The following is a 24,329-nucleotide window of genomic DNA, read 5'->3' on the forward strand; positions in this document are numbered from 1 at the left end:
TCTGGTATCACAGCGCACACTTCTCAGGATCGTGCTGTCTCCTGGCACGGCCGGTCCAGACCCGTCGCCATCTTAGAATCCCCAGAAAATATCTTAAACTTAGATTCTCAAACCCCATGATAAGCAAGATTATTCCCATTAAATCCTTGAAAGGTTTATATAATTATAAATCCACTTGACTAGTACAGTGTTAAGTAATCAAAGAAATTGATTGCATAATGATTTTATATAAGGCCTTATGCCAAGCACTGGGGATGTAAAGACTCAGTGTTGCTATGGGGAAGCCCAACCTCTGATAATTGCCAATAGAACCTACAACATTCACAGGGGTGCAGGGGTAAGGAAAGTACTGCTGGCAGTTGTGGTCAAGGAGCCTCTATGTTGTAGGCAAAAGCTAGGTCAGCCTTTGAAGTATGGTTAGAACTTAAATAATGTGCAGGAGCCTGGAATATGTTGCCCTAACAGATAGAGTGGAAGCTGTCAAAGATGCATGGTTCAAGTTGAAGGGACTCAGAGCTAACTGGAAGAGGTGTGTACTGATCCATATTGAGACAGTTGGAGGATCAATAAGGACACCTGCAATGTATTGAAACAGGTTCCTAACACTAAAAAACAAACAAAATGAAATATAATTGGTAACCATCTGAAGATGCTAGAGGACCAACTCATTATTTTGAAAAATGATATATAAATGGGAAGAATCAAGCATTTACCAAGACTTTTTTTCATGATATATACCACTGGGTAATCAGAGAATAGATGAGGGAAAATTTCCTCCTTATAGAAATATCCCAGTTAATAAATGTAGAGGGAATAAAATTAAAATATCACCATTTTGCAACCCTAAATGAATTAATGGGTCTGGGTGTTGATGATCAATGGCTGCTATCATCACAAAAGGAGAGATCTCCCGACATTACGTGGCTCCTGGTAAAAGAACATGATGCAAGTTATAAAGTAGTCTTGCCAAAAACATTGCACCTAAATCTGATCTAACTATCCTTTAAATGAAATGCAGAAAAGAGAGGAACATATTAAATTACACTATGGAGATTCAATCAGCAAATTTAGACTGTGGAAAATTCTTCAGGACAAGCAACCATGATTCTTTGAAAAACAATGTAATGATAAACAAACAACAAAATGACAGAGATAGAGGGGCCAATTACAGATTAATAGACACATAAAAGCACAGGAACCAACTGGAACATGTGGACCTTATTTGGATTCTGACTAAAGCAAATTGTTAAAAAATATTTATAGTTTTATGATACTGTTGGAAATCTGAACACTAGATGACTAATGATATGAAGAAATTTTTTTAAAAAAATTTAAGTGTGATAATGATATAGTGGTTATATTTTTAAAAAGCTCTCATCATCTGGAGATACATACTGAACTGTTTATAGATGAAGCATATGCTGTCTGGGATTGCTTCAAAGTAACACAGAATGAGGTCTACGTAAAATAAGATTGGCTGTGAGGCCGGCTGATGCGTACATAGGGGTTCATTATCCTATTCTGTATACGAAGGTACTTCAAAAAGTTAATGGAACGATTCATATTATCTTCTAATTCTATTTTTCCATGAACTTTTTGAAGCACCCTCATACTTTTGTGTTTGTTTGAAATTGTCCATAATAACAACTTCTTTATTATGCCTAAGTACAGGTGATTTATTTTATGTGAAGATAAGTGAAGGTTATTTCACATGCCCGCACCCTCATACTTTTGTGTTTGTTTGAAATTGTCCATAATAACAACTTCTTTATTATGCCTAAATACAGGTGATTTATTTTATGTGAAGATAAGTGAAGGTTATTTCACATGCCCGTGAATATAGAGATATGCCATTTATACACACTCACTATTAAACTTTTTATACCTATATAAGAATTTGCTAAATAAGGTAAAGACAAAAATGAAGGCAAAAATCACTCCTTCACAATTGATGTATACTATTTATATGAGATCTTCCATGCATGAGGCACTATTCTAAGAGCTATAACTCATTTCCCTCATCACTGCACCAAGGGTTAGGTACTGCTATTTCCCCCACTTTATAAATGTGGGAACTAGAGAAAGGTAAAGTCTTTTGAAATATTTAATAAGTGGCAAAGTCAGGGTTTGAACTTATGCAGTCTTATTGTAAGGACTGGCTCTTAAACTTTAGTCTATACCTAATTTTGTTGCTAATTACTGAACAAGTTCCCATGTTTCAGTAGGATCTAGATCAAAAGAAATGGGGGAAGGCTATTCCAGAACCAGGGAAAGGTAAAAGTGAAGGCACAAATATAAGCAACCAGCAAATTACTTGGTTTGGGTGAAACACAAGATTCTGACCACCCCCCCCCAAAAAAAAAAATTCTATGAAATTAAGTTGGAAAGACAGGCAGGATTACATTGTGGAAGACCATGAATGACAATTTAGGGTATCTGGACATCTGTAGCCACTGGGGAGGCACTGACTTTTTGAGCAGAATTTTGGCATTGTACTTTTTGGAGATTAATGGAATTAGGCTTGTAGAAAAAATTACTGGGCCAAAAGATTTGAGGCAGGTAATTCAGTTAGGAGGCTACTCCAACAAATCTAGGCAAAGGCAAAGAAGGCTGGAACCTAGAGGAATGGCATAGACATGAAACAGAACAGCTATGAGAAATCAGATGCAACAGAAAGACACAAGAGAAAGAAGAGTTAATAAAGATTACAGGGTGCAGGCCTGGCCCACGCCTGGGAGGAGGGTGGTGCTTTCCCCACAAATGGAAAAGAGCAAATACAGGAAGAGAAGCAGGTGTGAGAGAAGAGGAAGGGCTTTGTTTTGGACATACTGAAGTAATAAATAGGACATCCGGGAAAATATGTTTAATAATTAGTTGGGCAAAGTGGACCAAACTCCAGAAAAGAACTCGGGTTTAGGGTACAGATTTGGGAAGCACCCTCCTGAGAGGTGATGGTGGAACTGGTAAGGCTAAGGCTGCAGAGGGAAAAAGGGGAGGCAGTTTGTTTTAAATCTCCAATAGTACTATGAGTCCCTTACATGAATGTTACTTTTTATTTCTTTTTATTCCCCCAGAGCATCTAGCACAGAACTCAGTAAACTTTCTTGTCTGCTTCATGAAGAGGTGTAAGAGGTGCAAGGAGTCTTTTCATCAGCACTGTGTGGATCTCCCAAATGATGCTAGTAGCGCATTTATTCATCACTAGTGAGGATAGTTTGTTTTCTTACTTTCTCATCTGGGAACTAACTAATAGGGAAAGGCCACATTTCAGAAGTAAACTTAAGGTGGAGAATGGAAGATGCTTTTCAGATAATTCACACATAAAATTCTACTTTAGACGGAATCATCTTTGGCCTATATTACTCTAATAGTGGTGGTGTCATGATTCACTATATTACTTTTAGTCAAGTCTAGCCAATGTGAGAAGTATAGGAAGTGACATGTACATTTTTTTTCTGCCTTTGGTGTAATAAACCACTGATAATGCTGCAGTTAATTGAGAATGAACCTATAGGAATGGGAAAAGAAAATGGTCATCACACTTCACTTCTGCCTATTAAATCATTTCTAATTTAATTTTTAAAGCTTCATTAAAAGCTAAAAAAACCCCAAAACCCAAACCAAAATAAAAAGCAAAAAAAGATGTTTCTTACAGCAGGGCCAATAGCAAACCATTTTTGAGTCTTTTCTAAAACCTGTTTGAGTTCGATTATTTAAAGTTTTAAGGATTCAAGTAATTATCTTTTTTACATACTGAGTTTATTCCTCCCCTGTCAGAACTAGATGTTCATTCTTAATTTCGAGCTTTTTACATTTTCCATTTACTGCAAACCTGGGTTGAGAATGCCCACTACTTGAGTAGATTTTATAGTGCATTTTATGGTATTAACAACTCTATTCCAGTGGGGGTTCTCTACAGGAGAAGGAAGAATGTTAGTCAGAGGGATCCTAGGTAAGCACAGCTGGGAATCCTTACCAACAATCAAGAACCAACGCCATAAGGCAGTTAAGCACAGCTAGGAGGCATTTTGTTAGTCAAGTTTTAAGCCTGTGAGAGCTGTGATACAAATGGTGGTGCTTATGTCTTTAGCTTTTGGAAAACTTCACAAGCACACAAGAACCTCTAGGTAATTCTGCATGGTACAAACACTGTGCCATTTGTGAGCCCAGTAACCAAGTAATCCATTTAAGGACTTTAAGCCTCTAGTGCGAGATTTGTTGTTTATTTTGACCATCAGAGTTGATGCTTCTCATTCACAAATGAGAAATTTTCTTTGAGTGTAGCCTGTGTCTGGGCCACAGATAAGTGCAATTTTCACTGAGTCAAGGGGCTATTGTCTACACTTCTAAAATGAAAGAAAACAGGAAAAACAAATTTAGACATAGGGTTATTAGTTAATAATATAATTCCATTTTTTATAGTTCTATTTTTGAGGAAGACTATAGAATGGAAGAACATGATGGAACGTTTTTGTATTGTTATGTCGTTGTTTTGGGTTAGTGTAGCTAGTGGTGCACTAGAGGTAAGAATCAGTTATAATTGCTGAGCATCCATAGGCCTTGAGTGGACACCCTGGGAGTGGTGCCTTTTGATTTTTGAACCATCAAAATTATTTTTTAAGAAATACTTCAAATCTCAAATCGTAGACATAGAGAAAATTTCCAATGGACAATTGCATTCGAATCTCTACTTTAATACATTTCCTAGCTGCTACTACAAAGTTAGAGCTCCATGGCTTGGTGTTAGAGCCACAAAGCTCTATGGCTTCCTATGTAAATCCAAGAGGGATACTAAACCAAGACAGGTTTCAAAATAAGCATCTCCTGAAGAATGTTTAAGGAGTAGTAGCATATACTCTACTGCGAAACTGTACACCCAGGGAACAGACGGGACTTTATGGATTTACTGTATTATGTGCATAGGTCTACAGATTAAAATAACCCCTGCTCTCAAACTTTAGTTGCTGTTCAAGGATCACTGAAGGAGATTTTTTTTTTTTTCCTTTTTGTCTTTTTTTCATGACCGGCAACGGATCGCAACCCTCAGTGTCGCGCCCGCACCGGACCGGGACCGGCAACGGGATCGCAACCCTCGGCGCTGCGCCTGCACCTCGCTCAGCCAGTGAGCTGCCGGTCTGTATGTGGGATCCGAACCCTCGGCGGGAGCACCGCCGCACTCCCAAGCTGCGCACTGTAGCAGTGCGCCACCGAGCCGGCCCTGAAGGAGATTTTTAAAATGCAAATTCCCAAGGCACATGCCTAGACTTCTGATCCATTAGATCTGGAGGGGGCTCACAAATAAGGATTTTAAGCACCCAGGAGTTTCTGATGTAGGTGGTCTGCAGACCATGGAATTTTGATGTAAGTGGTCTGTAGACCGTGTTACAAAAAACACTCCATATGGTTTTTACCCAATGCTTCTCATTAAAGTATATCTATTGATAAAATTAACAGTTAGTAACCTCAGCTTAAACTGAAACAGACACACTCTCACATTTCTGACACATAAAAGAAGGATTTTTAAAATACATAGTAATGTGAAAGTCATGAAACACTGGCACGACTATTATTTTTAACAGACTCATTATTTGCAACTAAAAACAATGTAACTTACTGTAAAATATGTTTTCTTTCTGACTTAGTAAACTGTCTTACTGAAAAAATTTTCTTTTCTATTTTTAGTTTTTGTAATTAAGCAAGAGAAACATATTCAAGCTCTAGGTTACTAGAGCAAACTAAGTGGAATGTAACATGAAGGAAATATACATTTAACAAGGCTCTGAACCGTGTTTTCCAAAGACCCTAATGGGCCCATTGAAGTTGTTATAATCTATTAAATTCAATTTATGTAGGTGGAAAGTCCTTAAATACGCATTTTATGATAATATGCATTTTAAGATGTCCCCTGATATATATTATATACACCACTAGACCATAATGGCTATTAACTCAGTAAAATTAATAGTATGCATTTTTAAATGGCTTAAACTTTCATAGACTCTCAGGAGAGACTTTTTTGAGTGAAGTTTTGAAATACAGCAAATTTTCACAATTTTGTGGACAAAGAATAAAAGTCTAAAGAATGTTTGAAAATGTTCGTCAGTGGTAAAGAGAACATAGGTTCCAGGGTCCTGGCTATTTGTATTTATACTCAGCTGTTTTTCAGAAGTCATATTTTAATCTTCTTATCACCATGTTTCTATTTTCTGTTCTCAATACCCATTGTCGAGTGGTCCTATTTTTTCCAATTAAGCCATCTCTTCAAATGAAAAGTCTCTGAGTCTTCTCTCATGCTTTGTCTCCTTACATGGTGCTGAACTCACAATTGAACAAAGATCTCTGCGTGGCAAGAAGGGTGTTTCTACTCAGAGGAATAAGTGAAAAATGATATTCTATATTTCAAAGAACAATGCCTCCACATTTGGCATTAGTCATTTTCTATTGATTTGCTTAGGGTCTCTTCTTCTGAAAGTTAGAACCTGACTACTTAAACGAGTGGAATCATTTCATTAATAACTCCAAAACTGTCCAACATAACAAACCTTGGTTTGAATACCACTTTTAACCTTGTACCATCAAAATTTCAACAGTGAGGCATTCATTTTCAAGTCTTATAATGTTCTAAGAAATTATTACTCCCCTAAAAGACATATTTTGAGGTATGCTTTATGTTCTGACCCCAACTACAAGTAGATAGGGAGACCTTTTGTGTTTACCCAAATTAAACCTAAAACAATTTCCCCCAAATGCTACCAGCTCTTAAACACAGCTCTTTATTTGTACATTTGGTTATTATATTTATATTAATTCTTTCTTTAAAGTGAAGAAAATTATCAATCTCCTGTAGAGAAAGGTTTTAGGCTGGTCTCACATAACTCCACAGCAACATTTAACACTCAATTATAGTAGGCAAATGGCTAAACTGACCCCAAGAAAACAATGTCTCAAGAACTATAAATCCAACTAAATTGTCATTTAAGTATAAGGTGAAAGCAAATTTTGGGGGACCTCCACATACTCCACACACATATTGATAGAGTTTGATGTATTGTCCCCCACAAACTCATGTGGAAATCTGATCCCCAATGTGGCAGTGTTGGGAGCAGTTTGAGTCATTGGGGTGGATCCCTCATGAATCGATGAGTGGATCCCTCATGAATCCCTTAGGGGCAATGAGTGAGTTCTCGCTCTATTAGTTCCTACAAGAAAGAGCTGGTTGTTTAAAAGACCCTGACCTCCCTTCTCTTTCTCTCTCTCTCTTGCTTCCTCTCACCATGTGATCTGCTTGTATCCACCAGCTACCTGCCACTTTCCACCACAAGTAGAAGGTGCCTGATGCCCGCACCAGATGCAGCTGTCCCAGAATCGTGAGCCAAATAAACTTCTGTTCTTTATACATTACCCAGTCTCAGGTGTTCTGTTATAGCAACACAAAATATACTAATACATACATATATATTTTCATGAACTTTTTATGAAGAAACTCCTATAACACAGACATCAGCCAACCAACAGAATAATTCAGAAATGTAGGCAAAGGGCTGACAATGAATATAGATTCCATTTAGCTGTAGGACTACAATTCAAATAAAAATTGGAGACTGTGGTTTCAGAATGAAATATAAATATTGTAAAGATAAAAGTTATATATCTTACAAAAATTAAAAGGAGTAGGGAGAGAAAAAGAGAGTGGCAATATAAATGTAGTAAGTTATCTTTTGTAATGAGGTGCCAAAAGATTTTCTTTAAAATCAAGTTAAGTAATAGAGAGAAGCATATTAATAATACCAAGGTAAGGACTAAGAAAGATAATATAATTCATTGAAGTCAGACAGTGGCAGAGATGAAGGAAGTGGAAATATATTAATTCTGCCATTCCAGAGAAGGAAATCAATAGACACTCACTGGAGAAGTAGAGAATTTTGTATACTTCATGTAGTTCTTATTATAAATATAACCACTGGAACAAAAATTTTCAATTTTTCAGGAGAAACTCAAACAAAGCAATTAAACAAAACAAAGCTATTAAACATGTAATTTTAAATCTTTTTGCAAAGAAACCTTGAGATCCTGTTGGCTTTTGTGGTGAATTCTTAAAAAATACTTAACAAAGAATTAATATAAATATTAATTAAAATATTACCCATATTGCTTTAGAGAACAGAAAAAGAGGTAACAGTTCTCAATTCACTTTATGAACCCAGCATAACTCTGATGCCAAAATCTGTCAAGAAAATAGCAAGAAAGGAATTTCTAAGTTTTTCATAAACATATATGCAAAAATCCTAAACAAGATGCTAGTAAACTGAATCCAGTCATATATAGAAAGGATACACCATCATAAACAAATGAGTTTTATTCTAGGAATCCAAAGCTAGTTTAACATTTTGAAATCACACACTATGATTCACTACATTAACGGAAAAGTGGGAAAATCATATTACCACCTCATCAGATGTGAAAAAAGCATTTTTAAAATTCAGTTTGCTAATAACTTGTATTAATTCTTCCTTAAGTGTTTTTAAAAATTCACCAGAAAAGCCAACAGCAATTAGAAGTTAAAACTGAAAATTATTTAAAGTAGCATTAAAACATTAAATATCTAGTAATAAATCTAACAAAAGCTATATATGAACTCTGCAGTGAAAATTATACAATACATTGCTAAGGCAACAAAGAAAACCTAAATAAATAGATAGACTATGGATTGGATGACTCTACATTATTACAAGTTAAATTCCTATCAAACAATCTATAGATTGAAAAAAATAAAAACCAACTCATTCAAAATCTCAGCAGGATTATGAAAAAGACTGAGAATAACAAATAGTGGTGAGGATGTGGAGAAAAGGGAACTCTTCTGCACTGTTGGTGGGACTGTTAATTAGTACTACCATTTTAGAGAACAGTATGAAGGTTTCTCAAACAACTACAGATAGAACTACTGTACTATCCAGCAATCCTACTTCCAGGTATATACCCAAAGGAATGTAAATCATCATGTCAAAGGGATACCTGCACTCCCATGTTCATTGCAACTCTATTTATAATAACAAAGATCTGGAACCAACCTAAATGTCCTCTGACTGATGACTGGATAAGGAAAATGTGGTATAACTACACAGTGGAATACTACTCAGTCACAAAAAAAGAATGAAATTCTGCCATTCACAGCAACACGGATGAGCTTGGAGAAAATTATGTAAAGTGAAATAAGCCAGACACCAAAAGGGAAATACTACATGTCCTTACTCATAAGTGGGAGCTAAGAAACAAAGAAAGAAAGACCATAATAAAATGTTGAACTTTCACAAGGACAGAACAGACCTATAGTTATTAGAGGTAAGAAAGGGGGAGGGAGAGGAGGTTTAAGGAATAATTTAGTAAGGGACACAAAGAATAATTACAATTTGTAACGATGAACATGCTAATAATATTGATTTGATCATCACATACTGTACACAAACACTCATAGTCAACACTGTACCCCATAAATATGTATGAATAAAAATAATAAAAATAAAACAAAAAACAAAATCTGTATGTATATGAGTGTGAAAATTGACATGATTTTAAAATTCATATGGAAATGCCAAGGTTCGAGGATACCCAAGACAATCTTAAAGGGCATAGTGATGGACTTTCACTACAAATACACTAAATATCAGTTATTTCGGCAGTGTTCTAATCATATAAACGTAGACAAACAGACCAATGGCTCAGAATAAAGAATTCTTCTTCCCTCCCCCCTCTCCTTTCTTTTTATACTTTAATTTTTACTCTTGTGAAATTGCCTCTGTATCTGCCATTATCCTCCCATTGTCATTGTCATGATGACAATAATAATGGCAATGATCCTGTCATTATCTTTGCCATGATAAGTTCTATTTCATTTATATATTACTGTAATCTAGCTGCTTTTATCTAGCTGCTTTTCCTGTCTTTAACCTATTTCTCTGTGCTTTTTAAATTAAAAAATTACCTAAAACATACAAGTAATTTTGCATAAAAGCTTTAATGCATAAAACATATATTTTAGTACAGATTTTAAAATGTTGTCTTGTATTTGATACATGCACAAGAATATATGTAATGTATGTATTTATAAATGCATATAATATATGTGAATATGTATATATTATATTTATACATATATTTTATTCATAAATATAGAACATTAAAAAAATTAAGATTCTATCTATCTATTTTTTTTCGCACCTGGCTGGTAGGGGGATCTGAACTTGTACCTTGTGTTCTCCCAAATGAGCTAATCAGCCAGACCATTAAAGACTATATATAATAAGTTTTGAAGTATAACAATAAATCATGCTTTCCTCATTTTTTATTTTTTACCTCTTCTCTGAATGTCAGACTTTTGTTGTCAACTTTAAATGTATCCTTCCAAATTTTTCTCCAAACTCAGGTAATCATAACTGGATACATACACAATACAAATTTTTGTCTTTTTTTGTTTTAAAAATTGGTTATAATATATGCATTTTTCTGCATTTTTATTTTCTCCCTCAACATTTCCTTCTATAAACCAACCTCGATAGTTCCATAATATTCCATAATATAGATATGCCATAGTTTATTCGAGTGTTTTCCCGTTAATGACATTCACAGTTTCCAGTTTTTTGCCACTGCAAATTATGCTGCATTAAACACCGTTGCATTCCACATCAGTAAGAACTCTGTATGATTCGTTTTCGTATATCTAATAGTTAATATTATGTTATAACATTTCTATGCCAACTCTATAAGCGCTATTGAAGGAACCCAGTTAATGTCTGAATTTAATTAAATTTGTCAGGAGTTATATTAAAGCTTTATACCACTTAAAAAAAAAGAAAAACATCATCACACACATATGATATACTTGATAAACATCAGAGTCTCAAGAAGGTGATTGCTAGGTAAAAGAATTATGCATTTTTCAGTTTTGAATAGATGTTGCCAAATTGTTTTCCAAAAGAGACTGTAGCTCTTACACATACCACTAGCAATGTATGGGAATGGCTTGAGTCACATCCAGCAACAGCTGCCAGGGTGATGGGTCATATCCATCACTGCTTTAAATTACATATCACTGACTACTGGTGAATTTGAGTTTGCTCTTCAATGAGATGCCTATTCATACATTTTGTCCATCTTGAAAAATTTAAAAATTTTTCAGTTTTTAAAACTCCGTTTTAAAACTTAAAACTCTCTTAAGAGTATAAATGTTAACTGGTTGCCTGTTGATTACACTATAATTTTACTGGAACTGTCATTTTCTAATTGATTTTGATTATGGTCCTTTACTATAGAAATGTTTAATTTTTAAATGTCTAATACATTTATCTTTTCCTTTATAGACCCTTGGTTTCAAATCTTGGTCAGATATAGAGCTTCGAAAATATTTATTGTTTTGATTTTTACATAAATCTGTCAGGCTTCTGGAATTTATTTTTGAATAAGTTGTAAGATATTTTTCATGTAAATAGAGTCAATGGTGCCAGCACATCTATGCAATAATCCATCCTTTCCCACTGAATTGAAATACAAAATTTATTAAATTCACATAAATTCTGAGATCAACTTCTAGATTCTCAGTTTTATTTCACCTATCTTTGTACTACATACTACAATATCTATATTAGTTTGGTGACTTTATAGAATGTTAATGTCTGGTAGAACAAGTTCACCCTTACTACTGTTCTTTCTCAAGAAGTTGTTGACTATTTTCAAGCATATATTGTCCATATAAACTTTAAAAAATTTTATCCAACTTCAAAAGAAAATTTAAGACATGATAAAATTTCTGTTTATATTGTATTACATTTACATATTAATTTTGAATTACTGTTTTTAAGTTGTCATTTTTAAGAAAATGGTATCTATATAACAATTTAGTTCTTCTTTCAAGTCCTTTGATTTTGTTCTATATATCCTGTCCTTTCTTATTCAGATTTTCCCCAAATTGTTATTGCTTTTACCACTTTCATTAATAGAACATTTCCTATTTACATTTCTAGATGTTTATGATTGAAAAAGAAAATCTATTGTTTTTTTCAATATATCTCTGGTGTTCAACTAATTACTCAAATTCTCTCATCAACTAAAAATTTTTTTCTACCACAGTCTCAAGTTTTCTGCATATAGAGTCAAATCTTTAGTAAAAAGGAATACGTTTATCTCTTTTCCCCAATGCTATACACGTTATTTAATTTTCTTGTGAAATAATAAAGATGGCAATTTTATCTCCTTATGTCCTAATTTTGCTTGTTTAATTTCTAATCTAGCTTTGCTCTTTTTTTAGAGTAGGATTTTCTGTTTAGTAAAAATATTTCATCAATTTTTGTTTCACTTGGAGATTTTATTAGTGATTATTTTATTAATGATTCTTGCATGTTATCAAAAGCTTCAGCATCTATTGATATAATCATTCAATTTATATTTCAATTGGTTGTCATGTATTATGTTGATACAATTCCTTAACTTGAATCACCCCTGACTTCCTAGAATTACCCTACTTGAGCTTTTGTTTTGCTAAATGGTTAAATTCTATTTGCTAATATTTTATTTTAAAATATTCATAAATAAAATTTGGTTATAACTTGCTTTGTATTTTTTATTAGATTTAAGTTAAAATTATGCTGACTTCTTGGATTCTGTCCATCTTTTCTTTGGCCTAAAGTAGTTTAAATAACACAGCTACATAAAACCCTGCTAAAGACCCCAATTAGTCCCGGTTCTTTTATTCAATGGTAGATTTTGAATCACCATCCCAACTCCTTCCATAGTAATTAATGTAGTCATATTTCCCAGTTATTCTTGGTCAAATTTTTACAATTTTTTTTGAAGGAAAACATCCAGTTTTCTCTAGGTTATCAAATTTATTTCTTTAGAATTATACAACATAGTCGCTTGGAATTCTTTTAGTCCATCTACTATTTATGGTCATATCGTCTTATTCCTAATTTGTCTTACTTATACTTTTTACTTTCTGTTTCTGCAATGGAATTTTATTTATTCATTTTATTGGTCATTTACTAAAACAGGTTTTTTATTTGTCTATCCCTTCTACAATTAAAACAATTTTCTGTTTTATCAATTTTACTGTTATATTAATTAATTCTCTTCTATTTTATTTTGGGTCTGTTTTTATTACATAAGATAAAAACTTTACATTTCATCCTTTACAATAAATAAGTTTTACACTAGATAATTTACCCTCAGTAAAGCTTTTGATATGTTTCATATGTTCTGGTATAAAGTATTTTCTAGTACATTGATTTCTATGATTTTCTTTTTCATTTACTTTTTGGTTCAAATTTTACTTAGGATTGTTTTTCTTTATTTCTTGGTTTCTTCATTATAGTTTATATCCAGGAACATGTCTTGAAAATGTCTGCTTTTTGAATTTAATTTTTTTTTCCCTTTTTGTATTTTTTTACTGACCGGTAATGGGATCGCAACTCTTGGTGTCGCTCCCGTACCGGGGACCAGCAACAGGATCACAACCCTCGGTGTTGCGCCTGCCCCGCGCTCAGCCAGTGAGCGGGAACCGGTCTCCACATGNGTTTCCAGTTTTTTGCCACTGCAAATTATGCTGCATTAAACACCGTTGCATTCCACATCAGTAAGAACTCTGTATGATTCGTTTTCGTATATCTAATAGTTAATATTATGTTATAACATTTCTATGCCAACTCTATAAGCGCTATTGAAGGAACCCAGTTAATGTCTGAATTTAATTAAATTTGTCAGGAGTTATATTAAAGCTTTATACCACTTAAAAAAAAAGAAAAACATCATCACACACATATGATATACTTGATAAACATCAGAGTCTCAAGAAGGTGATTGCTAGGTAAAAGAATTATGCATTTTTCAGTTTTGAATAGATGTTGCCAAATTGTTTTCCAAAAGAGACTGTAGCTCTTACACATACCACTAGCAATGTATGGGAATGGCTTGAGTCACATCCAGCAACAGCTGCCAGGGTGATGGGTCATATCCATCACTGCTTTAAATTACATATCACTGACTACTGGTGAATTTGAGTTTGCTCTTCAATGAGATGCCTATTCATACATTTTGTCCATCTTGAAAAATTTAAAAATTTTTCAGTTTTTAAAACTCCGTTTTAAAACTTAAAACTCTCTTAAGAGTATAAATGTTAACTGGTTGCCTGTTGATTACACTATAATTTTACTGGAACTGTCATTTTCTAATTGATTTTGATTATGGTCCTTTACTATAGAAATGTTTAATTTTTAAATGTCTAATACATTTATCTTTTCCTTTATAGACCCTTGGTTTCAAATCTTGGTCAGATATAGAGCTTCGAAAATATTTATTGTTTTGATTTTTACATAAATCTGTCAGGCTTCTGGAATTTATTTTTGAATAAGTTGTAAGATATTTTTCATGTAAATAGAGTCAATGGTGCCAGCACATCTATGCAATAATCCATCCTTTCCCACTGAATTGAAATACAAAATTTATTAAATTCACATAAATTCTGAGATCAACTTCTAGATTCTCAGTTTTATTTCACCTATCTTTGTACTACATACTACAATATCTATATTAGTTTGGTAACTTTATAGAATGTTAATGTCTGGTAGAACAAGTTCACCCTTACTACTGTTCTTTCTCAAAGATTCTCAGTTTTATTTCACCTATCTTTGTACTACATACTACAATATCTATATTAGTTTGGTGACTTTATAGAATGTTAATGTCTGGTAGAACAAGTTCACCCTTACTACTGTTCTTTCTCAAGAAGTTGTTGACTATTTTCAAGCATATATTGTCCATATAAACTTTAAAAAATTTTATCCAACTTCAAAAGAAAATTTAAGACATGATAAAATTTCTGTTTATATTGTATTACATTTACATATTAATTTTGAATTACTGTTTTTAAGTTGTCATTTTTAAGAAAATGGTATCTATATAACAATTTAGTTCTTCTTTCAAGTCCTTTGATTTTGTTCTATATATCCTGTCCTTTCTTATTCAGATTTTCCCCAAATTGTTATTGCTTTTACCACTTTCATTAATAGAACATTTCCTATTTACATTTCTAGATGTTTATGATTGAAAAAGAAAATCTATTGTTTTTTTCAATATATCTCTGGTGTTCAACTAATTACTCAAATTCTCTCATCAACTAAAAATTTTTTTCTACCACAGTCTCAAGTTTTCTGCATATAGAGTCAAATCTTTAGTAAAAAGGAATACGTTTATCTCTTTTCCCCAATGCTATACACGTTATTTAATTTTCTTGTGAAATAATAAAGATGGCAATTTTATCTCCTTATGTCCTAATTTTGCTTGTTTAATTTCTAATCTAGCTTTGCTCTTTTTTTAGAGTAGGATTTTCTGTTTAGTAAAAATATTTCATCAATTTTTGTTTCACTTGGAGATTTTATTAGTGATTATTTTATTAATGATTCTTGCATGTTATCAAAAGCTTCAGCATCTATTGATATAATCATTCAATTTATATTTCAATTGGTTGTCATGTATTATGTTGATACAATTCCTTAACTTGAATCACCCCTGACTTCCTAGAATTACCCTACTTGAGCTTTTGTTTTGCTAAATGGTTAAATTCTATTTGCTAATATTTTATTTTAAAATATTCATAAATAAAATTTGGTTATAACTTGCTTTGTATTTTTTATTAGATTTAAGTTAAAATTATGCTGACTTCTTGGATTCTGTCCATCTTTTCTTTGGCCTAAAGTAGTTTAAATAACACAGCTACATAAAACCCTGCTAAAGACCCCAATTAGTCCCGGTTCTTTTATTCAATGGTAGATTTTGAATCACCATCCCAACTCCTTCCATAGTAATTAATGTAGTCATATTTCCCAGTTATTCTTGGTCAAATTTTTACAATTTTTTTTGAAGGAAAACATCCAGTTTTCTCTAGGTTATCAAATTTATTTCTTTAGAATTATACAACATAGTCGCTTGGAATTCTTTTAGTCCATCTACTATTTATGGTCATATCGTCTTATTCCTAATTTGTCTTACTTATACTTTTTACTTTCTGTTTCTGCAATGGAATTTTATTTATTCATTTTATTGGTCATTTACTAAAACAGGTTTTTTATTTGTCTATCCCTTCTACAATTAAAACAATTTTCTGTTTTATCAATTTTACTGTTATATTAATTAATTCTCTTCTATTTTATTTTGGGTCTGTTTTTATTACATAAGATAAAAACTTTACATTTCATCCTTTACAATAAATAAGTTTTACACTAGATAATTTACCCTCAGTAAAGCTTTTGATATGTTTCATATGTTCTGGTATAAAGTATTTTCTAGTACATTGATTTCTATGATTTTCTTTTTCATTTACTTTTTGGTTCAAATTTTACTTAGGATTGTTTTTCTTTATTTCTTGGTTTCTTCATTATAGTTTATATCCAGGAACATGTCTTGAAAATGTCTGCTTTTTGAATTTAATTTTTTTTTCCCTTTTTGTATTTTTTTACTGACCGGTAATGGGATCGCAACTCTTGGTGTCGCTCCCGTACCGGGGACCAGCAACAGGATCAAATTTTTTTTTCCCTTTTTGTATTTTTTTACTGACCGGTAATGGGATCGCAACTCTTGGTGTTGCTCCCGTACTGGGGACCAGCAACAGGATCACAACCCTCCGTGTTGCGCCTGCCCCGCGCTCAGCCAGTGAGCGGGAACCGGTCTCCACATGGGATCCGAACCCTCAGCGGGAACGCTGCTGCGCTCCCAAGCGGCGCACTCTCCAGTGCACCACCGGGCTGGCCATGAATTTAATTTTTTTGCCCAGGAATCATAATTTTTTTTAAATGTTCCGTGAACATACAAAAATCAACTATTGTATGAAATGTAAAACATTCTCTCTCTTTTGCTCTCTCTATAAAATATATACTTGGTAAAAATATATATATACAGCAATGTTCAAATGCATATTTCAACAGCTCTATCACAACCTAATGGGAGATATAGAAAAACCTTCAGGTGCCAGCTCAAATTATGCCGAAAATTCTTACTCCTCTTCTTAAGAACCAAGAGGGAATGACAGCAAGGCCTACTGTTGACCCCCACACTGGTCAGTTCACAGAGGTAACATATAGAATTCCTAAAAATTCCTGTGACAATTTGAGGAGCGCGATCACAGAAAAAGAGTGGTCATTTGGCTAGTAAATTATTGAAGTTTAGATGGGTAAAATTCTGTTTTTTTTTTAAAAAAAATATGACTATAGCTATTTATTAGGAGACAAAGCCAGAATCTCGCCACTTACACTTGATGATCAAATGCTAAATCTCGTTTGACTCCTAAAAAGAAAGTGACTGTATTTCAGGTTCTTTCCTTTCCTTTCTTTCTTTAATCAAAGATAGAATAAAGTAACGTGGGTTATGTTGATTTACACTTTAATTAGCAGAATAAACCTAGACTAGAGGCCAATCAATTTCTCCCATTAGACTACAATGTTCAGTTTCTATAAATGGCAAGAATAAAAAATATAGAGAGCTTCAGAAATTCTTGGGAAATGCCAAGCAAAAAGCTTAACTAAAGTTATATTTAAGCCAGCCTGAGCCTTTCAAAGGGCTGTCAGCCTCTAATCTTTTGTCTGGAGACTTCAGAAGAGTCTGCTATTGAGAGGATTCTCCCTAAAACATCAAGGTTCCTCAACTACCGGTTGCTTGGAGGTCAGGAGAGTGAGCTGAACATGTCATCAACTGGACGCTCAGAGCCACCTCTTGATGTTATTTCCTAGTATTCTCTCCCTTGGGCATTCTGCCTGAAGCTGAACATCTGTACTTCGTCCCACTCTGTGCCTGTGAATCAACTGTTTCATTTGCCTCTTCCTCGTTCTGGAGAACTCTTATCTCTGCTTTAGGACTCACTAATGGATCTTACACAAACTCTCCTCCCTCCCCAGGCAGTGTTATGTACAACCTTCTCTTCCTTCCCATAGCATCCTATACAAACCACTTTCAAACACTCCATGACTGCTCTTTGAAAGAATGGTTTGTCTCTTTCATCTCGGCTACCTTAGTGCTAAACACAGCATCTGATATAGTGTAGATACTAAATGATCAAATAAATGGATGATTGAACAAACAAATGTGTTTTAAAGTCCACCATGAGTTTTGAAGGAATTCAGTATCATGTTGGGTTCCAGTTGGCATTAAACTACTTTGAAAATAAATTAATAGCCTTTTAATTCACTGATTCTAGCTAACCACCCTTGAGACTAAGATAGATACTAAGATAGGAGAGGACAGATTAAGGACAGATAACTAAGACTTCATGGAAATTAGCCACTGACATGAATCGCTGAGAATCTTGGAGAAGGAAAGTCCAAGACAAAATGTTTCCTCATTTAAAATATACATAAATGATGAGTAAGTTTGAGATTAATCCCTGGCCAAATTTTAGGTTTAGTTATTTAAAAAAATTGGTTTTAAGCTATTAATAAGGAATAAAATAATTATCAAAACGGAATACCATGTCAAAAAACAAAAATCATTTAAGTGTTATGAGTTTGGTTTATTTATTTAGTTCAATAGGAAATTTAACAAAAGGTGTGTTGGATAAATGTGGGTTAAATTTCAGTGCGGTAAGTGAGCAAGTGGTAAATAAACACACTCATTTTCTCTTCATTTGTGTTTGGCTGTCATCTAGAAATAGTGCATGAAAAAATGCTCACCATCAAATCACTCAGCATCTGGGAAATGCAAATCAAAACCACACTGAGATACCACCTCACTCCAGTTAGGATGGCAATATCCAAAAGACTGAGAATGATAAATGCTGGTGAGGTTGCGGAGAAAAAGGAACCCTCCTACTCTGTTGGTGGGACTGCAGAATGGTACGGCCTTTATGGAAAATGGTTTGAAGCTTCCTCAAACAATTGCAGATAGATCTACCATATGACCCAGCTATTCCACTGATGGGAATACACCCAGAGGAATGGAAATCATCATGTCAAAGGGAAACCTGTACTCCAATGTTTATTGCAGCACTATTTACAATAGCCAGGAGTTGGAACCAGCCCAAATGTCCATCATCAGGTGAGTGGATATGGAAAATGTGGTACATCTACATAATAGAATTCTACTCTGCTGTAAAAAAGAATGAAAAACTACCATTTGCAGCAACATGCATGGACTTAGAAAAAATTACATTAAGTGAAACAAGTCAGGCACAGAAAGAGAAATACTACATGTTCTCACTTATTTGTGGGAGCTAAAAATAAATAAATAAATATACAAATAAATGGGGGGCGGGGAAAACACAACAATCACAATTCCTTGAACTTGTTAAGACAAGTGAACAGATATGAAGTTGATGGAGGACAGGGAGGGAGGACAGGAAAGGGGGAGGGAGAATCGGTAAAGGGACACAAAAACCAACTACATTATATATTAATTAAAAAAAAAAAGTGTGCTCCAGTGACCTGCCAGAGTGCTGTGCTCTGGGCCTTGTCTTATTCAATATTTATGTTAGTTACGCAAGGACCCAGAATCCACACATATATGGATTATGAAGCTGAAAAGAGATGACTGTTATGAAGCTGAAAAGAGATGACTATCGTAATAGATTCCAGAATCAAGAGTTAAAAGTTGACAAGTAGGGACCCAGGATAAAAACTCCAAAATAAAAATTAGCACAGACAGTTCCACCAACAGTGCAGGAGGATTCCTCTCTCTCCACATCCTCACCAGCATTTGTTATTCTCTGTTTTTTTTTATAATAGCCAGTCTGACTGGGGTGAAGTGACATCTCAAAGTAGCTTTGATTTGCATTTCCCTGATGATTAGTGATGTTGAGCTTTTTTTCATATACTTGTTGGCCATTCGTATGTCTTCCTTTGAGGAATATCTATTCAGCTCCTTTGCCCATTTTTTAATTGGATTTTTTTCTTTTTTCTTTTTGCTGTAAAGTTGTCTGAGCTCTTTGTATATTCTGGATATTAATCCCTTGTCAGATGCATATTTTGCAAATATTTTCTCCCATTCTGTAGGATGTCTTTTCACACTATTGATTGTTTCCTTTGCTATGCAGAAGCTTTTTAGTTTGATATAGTCCCATTTGTTTATTTTTCTTTTATTGCCTGTGCTTTTGGGGTGTTATTCATAAAGTCATTGCCCAGTCCTAAATCCTGGACTGTTTCCCCTATGTTTTCTTCTAGGAGTTCTAAGACTTCAGGCCTTATATTCAGGTCTCTAATCCATTTTGAGTTGATTTTGGTATATGGTAAGAGGTACAGATCAAGTTTCATTCTTCTACAAATGGATATCCAGTTTCCCCAGCACCATTTACAGCAATTATGGAGAACAATATAGAGGTTCCTTAAACAACTACAGATAGAACTTCCATATGGTCCAGCAATCCCACTCCTGGGGATATATCCAGAGGATTGGAAAACATCAGGTCACAGGACTACTTGCACTCCCATGTTTATTGCAGCTCTATTTACAATCGCTAGGTGATAGAACTAACCTAAATGTCCATCGATGGATGAGTAGATAAGGAAATTGTGGTATATATACACAATAGAATACTACTCAGACATAAAAAGAATGAAATTCTACCACTTGCAGCAATAAGAATGAGCCTGGAGAAAATTATTTTAAATAAAACAACCCAGGTACAGAAAGAGAAATACCACATGTTCTTACTCATAACTGGGAGCTGAATCCATAAATAAACAAATAAACAATAAAAAGAGAGAAAGAAAGAAAGAAAGAAAGAAAGAAAGAAAGAAAGAAAGAAAGAAAGAAAAGAAAGAAACAACAATCATAGTAATATGTTGAACTTTTAGAAAACTAGAGGTGGAAAAGGGGAGGGGTGGGGGTGAGGGATAGGACTAATGAGGAATTGGTCAAGGGACACAAAAAATGATGGTGTATTGTAATGATGAATAAGCTAACTATACAGATCAAAACCCACACATTCTATACAATTATTGAAAATCAACCTCGTACTCCACAACAATAACAACAACAACAAAAAACTTAGCACAGACAAATATAAATGCTTACATTTTGGTTCAAGAAAACAACTGCCTGACAGTAGTATAGACCCTATATATTTCGTGATTCAGTCTTGCTCTGAACATTTGTGATTATACAGGTAATCTGGCCTCATCCTTTCCTTGTCCAGATGAAGACTTTGAAACAGCCATGCAATCAACTGGATTTGGAGCCAGGATTAGGACTCAGTTCTGGTAAATCCAAGTTCCTTCACTCTATTACACTGCCTATATTACCCACTGCTCAACACACTAGAATAATTCTTTCCACCTCTGAACATTACATTAACAGTACACTGATGAGTTATAACATCATGAGATAAAGGCTGTGAGGAATATGAGGGATGTAGAAACTGTGATCCATGAAGTACAATGAGATTCTGACTCAAACCTGAGATATTAACATGGAAATGTTCAGGAGAACACATCAGTTGTCTTAAAGTCTCCAAAAGGTTGTTAGTCATTTGGAAGAAGGAATCTGAGAATGCATTGTTCCAAAGGGTTAGGACTGGACAGATTGGTCAGAATAACAGGGAATAGATTTTGGCTTGAAACAAATAACTTAGAATTGCCTATTCTTAGCACTAAAGAACAGAGCCTGGTGGACCACCTGTCAAAATCTGAATAAAGGATGAGAGTCAATGTAGATGACATCCTAAGTTCCTGCTAACTTAAGGAAGAACCCTTGAATCAATTTGTACTGACTGGGGGCTGTCGTATGCTCCAGCCCTGTGGTTTTCACCAAGACACCAAATCCATGATTCTTCTGTACACACAAGCAAACCTTAAGTGTGAGGTAGGCTCACTGTCAGTGAGCCACTGGAACACAGCCAGCTGGAGCCATCTGCATGGCCACACTCCTCCCCAGGGCCGGACAAGTGCATGTACTTAAAATATTCTGCAAAATGTCTGCTCAAAGCTTTGATGCTTTACCATTTTGTCTTTATTTTTGTTTGCATGGTACGATTATCAGCATAAAATAAGGAACAAACAGGAAAAATGTAGAAAAGACAAAGCAAATTTTAATTGCTTTCTGTGTCTTGTGCCATTCATCCTCTACTGCTATTAGAACAGACTGTTGCTGGGGAGTTACTTATGTGGCTTAAAGGGGATTGTGAGGATTAGCGAGGACAAATAAAAGAAGGGATAATTTCTTTAAGATATTAAATGAAGAAGCAATAGATGATTATAAACCTAGACAATAACTTATCACACAGCCAGTCATTGACAACATCCACTTGGAACAACAGCTGCCCTAACATCTCTGTTTTCTGTGCAGAGGAATCCTGCTATTTCAGTCTGGCGGCACACACTTGTTCAGCAATTCCTATAGAGTGAATTGCTTTTACATTGATTGTGAAAGAAGTTCACATGCCAGTGGCTTCTAAATAAAAATAATGCACCTGTCATCTAATATTTGGTGACACTAAATTAATTATATCCCTATTATCTGGAATATACCTTCAACAAAGAGATTTGGTTAATAAAGTATATTTATTAACTGAGATCTACTTAAAACAAATTATAAATATTTGATGATTATGTTAGGCAGAAGCAATCGCTAGATTAATTTTGAAATTCATTTTTATTTTTTAAAAACTATATCTGTTTTTATACACTAAAAACTCTGTCTCCAAATGTGAGTGTTGCCTTTATTTTTTCTTCTTTTAAAACTCAGTCCCATTCAGAAATGCTTAGGGGTGGTGATGGTGGGAAGGGGGGACTGCATAATACAGGTGTACTTCAAAAAGTCCATGGATAGACTCATATTCTCTTTTAATTCTATTTTTTCACAAACTTTTTGAAGTATCCTCATAGATCTTTTCCTTGTTTTTGAATACAAAAATAATCTAGAGTCATCTGTTCATAAATTCATATATTTATATTAAAATTCTCTTCTCTCTTAAAGCTGCCTGAAATGAAAAATGAAAGAAAGTAGCCTGAAGAGGAAATCAGGTTCAGATGGGATGAAAGTAAAACAAGTGGAAAAGAAAGCAATAGGGTGGTGATATTAATGAGAATCTGAGGAAAGGGGAGCCCAGCGGAGAGCAGAGGGTTGAGTCTACAGCACAGACAGATCCTGAGAAGGAGACAGGGGAATGAAACATAAAAGTAGAAACCTGAGGCAGCTCCAGTGCCTGCAGTGAAGAAATAGGATAACTGGAGTAGAGGTCAAAATAAAAGTATAATTTAGACAAACTGTAAAGCTACCCTTTTATATTCAGCACTGATTAATGAGAAACTATCAAAAGTCAAGTTGCCTTAATCATTACATAAATGAGGATCATGCCTTTTCTACATATCCCTTATTATGTGCCCCCAAATCTCCATATTTCTTTGTCCTTAAATTATGTAAAATAGTTAATGAATAAATTTCCTTAACAAAACCAACCTGAGGTCACTACAGTCAACAACCCAAAATTCCACTGTAACTACAACAAAAATTATGACATAGGAGTCAGTAGATTACTAGTAAATTCAAAAGACACTCTAATACCTGGTATTAAAATAATTGTATTATTTTATAGCATAATAAGCTAAATAGTGCCTGCCAAAAGGCAATGTGTTTCCAAATAATAAAAAAATAGAAATATGTTAACCAATTTATTCTGTGCAGTTTTAGTATACTATTGAATATGCTAATGTTTTATATATTGTCTTTTTGAAGCATCATTTCAATAGTCATGCATGTAAAATAAACTTTTTTCCCTAACTATGTCTCACAAATTCATTAAAAATAATACTTTAAACAGATTATTTAGTGTTCATGAAATATTATTGCTCTTGATAGTTATTCTTCTATTTGTGTGTGTGTTTCCCTTTTTGGGGGGTGCGGTATTTCACCTTTTCTATAACTACTATTAAGTGAGGCAACAACAGAGGGTTAAACATATTTCACACTGATTAGAGTTATTCACTAGCGCCACAAAGAATCAAGAAAATAACACAATCTGTAATGACTAATGGACTAATGTTAAGCTTCTGGCTTGGGTTTGGGATTACCACTACTCTTTCCCAGTTGTCTGCTACCATGGATAATTGAAAGTTGGCATGGTTATTCCCATACCAATTTTCACTGGCCACAGATAAATTGCTCTAATTTTTGAAATCGTAGTTATTATTTTACCCCATCTGTTCTCTTCATTTTTCAAGTCAGCTGTCAAGTCAAACAAGTCCTTAGTAAAAGTTGTAGAAGTTTTACATATTATCAGGATAAATGAAATAATGGTATAACATGTTGATGTTCAGAAGAATTCTACAAGGCAAACCAAGAGAGAATTCATAGGAAGTAAGGTG

At 34.1% G+C, this 24,329-nt stretch overlaps 1 protein-coding gene across 1 annotated transcript in view; it reads right to left on the minus strand.

Moving 5' to 3' along the window:
- LOC103603502 (collagen alpha-1(XIX) chain-like) overlaps window positions 1-24,329 on the minus strand; it is a 109,509-nt gene that overhangs the window by 36,990 nt on the left and 48,190 nt on the right. The gene's annotated exons all lie outside the window — the stretch shown is intronic.

The sequence above is a fragment of the Galeopterus variegatus genome, unplaced genomic scaffold (genome assembly GCF_000696425.1).
Source record: "Galeopterus variegatus unplaced genomic scaffold, G_variegatus-3.0.2 Scaffold4641, whole genome shotgun sequence".
NCBI lineage: Eukaryota > Metazoa > Chordata > Mammalia > Dermoptera > Cynocephalidae > Galeopterus > Galeopterus variegatus.